This window comes from Ranitomeya variabilis, chromosome 5 (assembly GCF_051348905.1).
Source record: "Ranitomeya variabilis isolate aRanVar5 chromosome 5, aRanVar5.hap1, whole genome shotgun sequence".
Lineage (NCBI taxonomy): Eukaryota > Metazoa > Chordata > Amphibia > Anura > Dendrobatidae > Ranitomeya > Ranitomeya variabilis.
The window spans coordinates 516,340,538-516,348,016 of record NC_135236.1 but is presented as its reverse complement, the minus strand read 5'-3'; the positions used below and the strand labels follow the sequence as shown (position 1 = coordinate 516,348,016).

The window sequence follows — 7,479 nt, the reverse complement described above, 5'->3', positions numbered from 1 at the left end:
GTGTCACCATGTAAGGTGCTATAGCATTCGGGACGGGGCACCATAGTCTCATCAGGGTCAGTTTCTGGCTCAGTACACTGCGAGGGCAATGTAGTGATCTGAGTCAATGGAACAGCATAATAATCTAGCTGTGGCTGTGCATCAGTGCACTCCATGTCCAATTCATCTTGTAAGGGGCTGTTAACAATTTCCCTTTCTAACCCAGGCACGGTATGTGTAAAGAGCTCCATGGAGTAACCTGTTGTGTCGCCTGACACATCCTTCACTTTTGGTTTGGGTGAAGGACACAAGCAAGCGACTTGTTCCTGACTGGGAGCATCCACTGACGACTCGCTGCTTTTATATTTGGAACTTTCTGAAGAGGAGGCGAAAAAGCTAGAGGCTGAGTCAGCAAGGAAAGCCAAAACTTTTTCCTGCTGCTCCGGCTTTAAAAGCGGTTTTCCTACTCCCAGATAAGGGAGCCTTCGAGGACTTGTGTAGCCAGATGATGACGCTGGCTCAACACCTCCAGCCTTAGGTGCTATTTTGCTTTTTCCACTACCACCAGATGCTCCACCACCACCATCAGTACCAGCTGGCAATGACCGCCCACGGCCTCTTCCACCAGACTTCCTCATTTTTGGGAAAATGTAACCAAAATAACAACCATTATATGGTACTGTAAAACAAGATAGAAGGTGTATCTAAACTTGTTGAGAATTTAAATCTCCCTTTTTGGGGGGTGAGACTGCACCCAAACTCAGGCCCAGTGTATTACACTACACAATGTAAGTGGTAGAACGTGGCTGGCAGATATACGACAAACAGAACTGACGTAGATCCACTTAGTGGCAATTTAAATCTCCCTTTTTTGGGGGTGATCCTGCTCCCAAACTCAGGCCCAGTATATTTTACAACGTAATGTGAGTGGCAGAAAGTGGCTGGCTGATACACCACAAACTAACAGAACTCACGTATATCCACTTTGTGAGAATTTCAATCTCACTTTTTTTTTTGGACACAGAACCCAAACTCAGGCTCAGTGTATTTTACAACGCAATGTGAGTGGCAGCAAGTGGCTGGCTGATACACCACAAACTAAGAGGACTGAGGTATATCCACTTTGTGAGAATTTCAATCTCACTTTTTTTTTGGACACAGAACCCAAACTGTGGCTCAGTGTATTTTACAACGCAATGTGAGTGGCAGCAAGTGGCTGGAAGATATCTGAAAAAATCCAAGGACTGTAGTACAATTTCTTTCTCCCTACAATGATCTCAGGACAAGTATGGCAGCAACAAAAAGGACTGCTGCACACAAGTGTGGACAAATAAACAAGATAACTGCAGAAAGGAGCAACAGGATTTTTGCTTTTAAAAAAGCAGTTGGTTTGCACAGCAGTGGTGCAAACAGCAATGCAGCTATCAGGGAGCCTTATAAGGCAGCTTAATAAGCTACAGAGCTGATGCACAAAAATATAGCCTCCACTGTCCCTGCAAAAACAAAGGTGGTGTTGGACAGTGGAAATCGCTCCAGCACAAGCGGTTTGGGGGGTTTATATTTCCTCCCTAACTCTGTCCCTGCTTCTGATGAAGCTGCAGCAACCTCTCCCTATGCTCAGATCGGCAGAAGTAAGATGGCGGTCGGCGTGCACTCCCCTTTATAGCCCCTGTGACGCCGCAGAAAGCAAGCCAATCACTATCATGCCCTTCTCTAAGATGGTGGGCACCGAGACCTATGTCATCGCGCTACCCACACTCTGCGTCCTCCTTTATTGGCTGAAAAGTGGCGCTGAAAGCGTCATACGAAACGCGACTTTGGTGCGCAAATCGCCGACTGCATGACCGATCCCACAGTGGGATCGGGTCGGGTTTCACGAAACCCCGACTTTGCCGAAAGTCGGCGATTTTTGAATTTGTCCAATCCGTTTCGCTCAATCCTAGCGGTGACATCACCGAGCCTGCGGAAAATGCCAGGGAAGAGGATACCGCAGGTAATGTATCTATTCTATTCTATCTATTCTATCAATCTATCTATTCTATCTATTCATTCTATCTACAGGAAGTTGTTTTTTTTCTCTGTGTGCACTCAACTTTATTGGCATGGACAAAGAGAAAAAAACGCACAAAAAAAGCATAAAAAATGAGGCAAAAACTCAGCAAAAACGCACCTAAACCTACGTTTTTCGAGAAGCTTCTTTCCTACCAAGATGATTAGGTTTTGCTGCAGAAAAAAAACCGCAGCAAAAATGCCCTGTGTGAACTTACCCTTAGAATACCTAATAATATACTCACCCATATGGATCAAGGAATTTCTCTCTCTGAACTTGTGAAATTAACTGAATTTAGGAATTGGAGGAATATGGGCATTCATTATTTCATTAGTTAGTAATGATGAATTTAAAATTATGGAATGCCAACAAGAGAAATTTCACTTACAAGATAGTTATCTATTTCAGTTTTTCCAAATTAGACATGCATATAGAGTACAATGTAAGCTGAGAAAATTGTAATTCGGAGAGATACTATGTTAGGCACTGACTGTTCACCAGGGGTTACCAAGGGTGTACTATTTCGCATCTACGCTTTATTATATATGTTCCAGAAAAAATTCCCTTTGTCAGTTATACAAAAATGGGAGTTGGAGGTAGGGGTCAACTCTGAGGATAGGTGGGCTACAGTTTTGAAGAAAGTCCCTAGTCTATTACTTAGTGAGCCTAATAGGATATCGAAACTACGGTATATGTTATCCATAGATCATCCATTCAGGCATTAGGCCTGACTCTAATTTCCTCCACTACTTTGGGGAGGAAGCAGGAAAATTCCACGTTATTTTCTTGCCCACAATTATATGCATTCTGGACATTATTTCTAAATCTTTTAGAATTGATGTATGAATAAACAATACCTAAAGAACCCCTAATTTGCATTCTGGGATACGTCGAGGAGCTATGAATGGAAGAGGTAGGAAAAATTGCTATTGCTCTCTTGCAGTTTATCACCAGAAAATGGATTGCTAAAAATTGGATTTCTGAGAGACCTCTAGCCCATAGGGAAAAATATTAACCCCTTTTTGACATCGGGCATAATAGTATGCAGATGTCGGACTCCCTCCATTTTATGTTTTACGGCACATGTCAGCTATTTTGAACAGCTGACATGTGCCTAACAGCCGCTGGTCGAATTGCGATCCACCCGCGGCTGTTAACTAGTTAAATGCCACTGTCAATCTCGCCCATTGGTGACGGCGTCACATGATCGCGGGTCACCGATGGGTTGGCATGACAACCAGAGGTCTCCAGCAGACTGGTTGTTACTTCCGGATTGCTATGAGTGCCGCCAGGTGTTCGGCGCTCATAGCAAGTCAGCAATTCTGCTACATACAGGCGATCTGATCTGATATAAAAGTTCAAATCACCCACCTTTTGCCCCATTCAAAATAAAAGAGTAAAAAAAAATCAAACATACGCATATTTGGTATTGCCGCGTTCAGAATTGTCTGATCTATCAATATAAAAAAAGGATTAACCTGATCACTAAACAGCATAATGAAAAAAAAAGTCAAAACGCCAGAATTACTTTTTTTGGTCGCCGCAACATTGCATTAAAATGCAATAACAGGCAATCAAAAGATCGTATCTGCACCAAAATGGTATAATTAAAAACATCAGCTCAGCACACAAAGAATAATGCCTCACCCAACCCAGATCATGAGAAATGGAGACTGTACGGGTATTCGAAAATGGTGCAATTCTTCTTTTAACCCCTTCCTGACATCCGACGTACTATCCCGTCGAGGTGGGGTGGGCCCCCATGACCGCCGACGGGATAGTACGTCATACGCGATCAGCGGCGCTCACGGGGGGAGCGCCGCCGATCGCGGCCGGGTGTCAGCTGATTATCACAGCTGACATCCGGCACTATGTGCCAGGAGCGGTCACGGACCGCCCCCGGCACATTAACCCCCGGCACACCGCGATCAAACATGATCGCGATGTGCCGGCGGTGCAGGGAAGCATCGCGCAGGGAGGGGGCTCCCTGCGGGCTTCCCTGAGCCCCCCGCAGCAACGCGATGTGATCGCGTTGCTGCGAGGGTCTTACCTCCCTCCCTGCAGCTCCCAGACCCGGATCCAAGATGGCCGCGGATCCGGGTCCTGCAGGGAGGGAGGTGGCTTCACAGAAGCCTGCTCAGAGCAGGCACTGTGAAGCAGCCTGCACTTTCCTCAGATCGGTGATCTGTCAGAGTGCTATGCAAATATAATATTGTTAAACACAGGGTGCACCCTTGCCAGAAAATAAAAAGAAAAGAAAGGGTGCAAGGCCAAGTCCACTGAATGAATAGCACAGAAAACAAAGAAAAAAGAATGGACTAAAACAGGCCTGCACAACCATGTACAAAAAATATCAAAACAAGTTTATTGGACACCACAAAAACAACATTAAAACCATCTAAAATTACAACCATGTGTAAAACACCCAAATATGTCCTGATGTATAAACAGCAATATATATAATATATAACCACCGACCAACCTGAATATAGATGCAGTGATGTGTACCAATAGAACCAAGCATGTCTCAAATACGAACAATATATTGTGCGTTTTTATGCATACCAGGTATATGACATGCAATGCAAAGCTCCGAATACGTTACCGACTGGTGATAAACTGTGTGGCAAATGCACCATCAAGGAGTGTATCTCGGATCAGGAGATGACCCTGGTATATAAGATAAGGTTCCCTTCAGGGGGCCCTATATGGCTGGTACGCCATCAATGCTGATTCCTAGCCGAGTCAGAGTCATGATGCATAAAAGTCAGAGGGTCGGAGGATAAAGCTCTTAGCTGCGAGGCCACATGCCAAAAATGGCCGATAAGTGGTCAGGAGAGGGTGTAGTAAACGAAACCCCACGCGTATCGCCGCCACAGCGGCTTCATCAGGGGAAGTGGGGTATGTGGTGTACAACCTACATATAAATAGACTGATAAATGCATGAAATAACATACCGGTGTGCTGCATCATAGAGAAGCAGGAGAGAGGCGGGGTAAATGCCCGGCCGCATGTGAAGAGAGAGGAGAAGGTACGGAGGCCTCCGTAGGACAAGAGCAGCGCGTGCGCAGATGCGGCTCAGTGTCCGAGCCACACTGCGCATGCGTCAAGATATCTGGGCCGCAGAACAACCGGCCAAATGCCGGGGTAGAAAAAATGTGTGTGACGAAACAGGAAGGTATCTCACCCATCCTGTGAATACTAGAGATGGGGAAATGGTGTTAAATGTGAGCATACATGGGCATCCCATAGAGGGACCCACTATGAGAGATGGTAAATCTAAAAGAAAATGATGATGAAAATGCATCATAAAAAAATATAATAGCTATTTTGCAAAAGGACCAAACCTGAAAAAGAAAACAAATTATCAAGAGACAGATACAGACGTATCATTAGATCAATAGAGAATAGTTGAAATCTCTACACTGCTGGAGAAACTCAAAATATGAGTCCCAAAAGGGTGTCGCCTGCATATGTCCATAAAGATAGTTCTTCATCCGGGCTGTAGTCCCACATTGAATAATGTAGAGTAAAAAGTGTCACTTTTAGATACTCCAGTATAGTTGGAGCTACTAAGGCATTGGAGGTAGCTGTAAACAGATAAGGTAACACCAGTCATGTATAGGAGAAGTCCAATGGCCCACAGATGCAGACGATGGTATAGATGACATGATCTGAGTCAAATTGTTGCAGGCATCTCGTGTCGCATGAAGTAAGTCCAATGGCCAGAGTTCTTTAGATCCGAGGGAATTCACTGTAGAGCTATTTTTGGTCCACGGTAGCCAAAGGTCCCCAGCAACCTGAAATCTCGTAGATGATGAACATAACACAGGCTACAATTATACTCAATGTAAAGTCTCGTAGGGCAACCGTTAGCAGGAGATGACCCAATCAAAGGCTGGAAGAAAAGAAAGGAAATAAGCACCCATAAAAAAGTGTAAACCATATCTTTAAAGTCGCAAATAGGTCAAAATAAAAATAAAAATACCTGCTAACGTATCCACTGCACCTACAAAAACATGAGACTACTGTCCCAGGAACCCCGTGAAAAGGAGTTCCTCATTCAAACCCACCGGGGTCACTGTGTGCAGCCTGAAGATCCATTTAGACTCTATTTGAAGAAGGAGCCTACTTTTGTTACCCCCTCTCTCATTTGGAATCAGCCTCTGTAGGCCCACCACCTTCAAATTGGCTGAGGAACCCCCATGTTTGGCCAAAAAGTGTTCAGCCACTGGGGTAAGAGTCTTGCCCTTTCTTTGATCTGAAGCTGCCAAATGTATAGTGGAGATATGTTTTTGGGCACGCTTCCTGAGCTCCTGAGTGGTTTGCCCAACATATATCATCCTACAGGAACAGATCAGAGCATAGACCACATCCCTGGATTTACAATTGATGTAGGACTTGAGGGGGTGTCTAGTCAGCAAGGTAGGGTGCAGAAAGAGGTCACGAGTAGGTACCATGTGGGGACAGATGTTACAGTCCCCACATGGAAACGAGCCTTTCAAAACGATACCTCTGTTAAGTTTGCACGTGGGTCTCTTAAAATGACTCCGAGTAAGGATATCCCTGAGGTTTGGAGCCCGTCGGGCTGTAAGGAGGGGTCTACTACTGGTGACCTCCGACGTGTGTGTATCTGTTTGGAGGATCTGCCAGTGCCTGGACAAAATGTCACTGACCTGTTTCCAATTGCTGTTAAAATCAGTGATAAACCTAGTCTGACTCACTTGATTTTGTCTCTTGGAGGACAAAAGTGACCCCTGATCTTGTGCCTTTGCCCTCTGGTAGGCTGTAGAGATGACGTGTCTAGGGTAGCCCCTATGTCGGAACCGGTCCGAAAGCTCCCGAGCCTGGATTGAAAAATCAGTGTCAAGGGTACAATTCCGTCTTGTACGCAAGAATTGTCCCGTTGGGACACCCACCTTTGTGTGCCAGGGGTGAAAGCTGGAGAATTCTAGAAGCGAGTTTGTAGACGTAGGTTTTCTGAAGAGATCTGTAGCCAAACGTTGTTCATGTGGAAATACCTTTAAATCCAGGAAGGTGGTATCCCTGGTGGATATGGAAAAAGTGAGAAAAATGTTGACAGAGTTAGAGTTTAGATCATTAAAAAATGTAACACATTCCTCTTCAGTGCCCTTCCAGATGATAAAGACATCGTCTATAAAGCGATACCAGGCGTGGACGTGGGCAGCGAATAGAGGGGAGGAATATACGACTAACTCCTCCCACCAGCCTAAAAAGATGTTGGCATAGGCTGGTGCACACTTCGCACCCATCGCCACGCCCGATCGCTGGAGGTAATAGACTCTGTCAAAAAGGAAAAAGTTGTGGTGGAGCACAAAAGACATAAGGTCAAGGAGAAATGAGTCGTGATCTCTATCCATAGATGTCTTTTTGTCCAAAAAGTGTGTTAAAGCCCGTATCCCATCCTGATGTCCAATATTCGAATAGAG

The 7,479-nt window shown here is 45.0% G+C and overlaps 1 long non-coding RNA gene across 1 annotated transcript; it reads right to left on the bottom strand.

Moving 5' to 3' along the window:
* Positions 1–5,522: 5,522 nt before the first annotated feature.
* Positions 5,523–7,225, bottom strand: LOC143773794 (uncharacterized). Its single transcript, XR_013215365.1, has 3 exons — positions 6,949–7,225; positions 6,754–6,876; positions 5,523–5,927 (listed from the first exon to the last, which is right to left on the bottom strand). It is a non-coding gene; the product is annotated as an uncharacterized LOC143773794 (long non-coding RNA).
* Between the last annotated feature and the right edge of the window lie 254 nt (positions 7,226–7,479).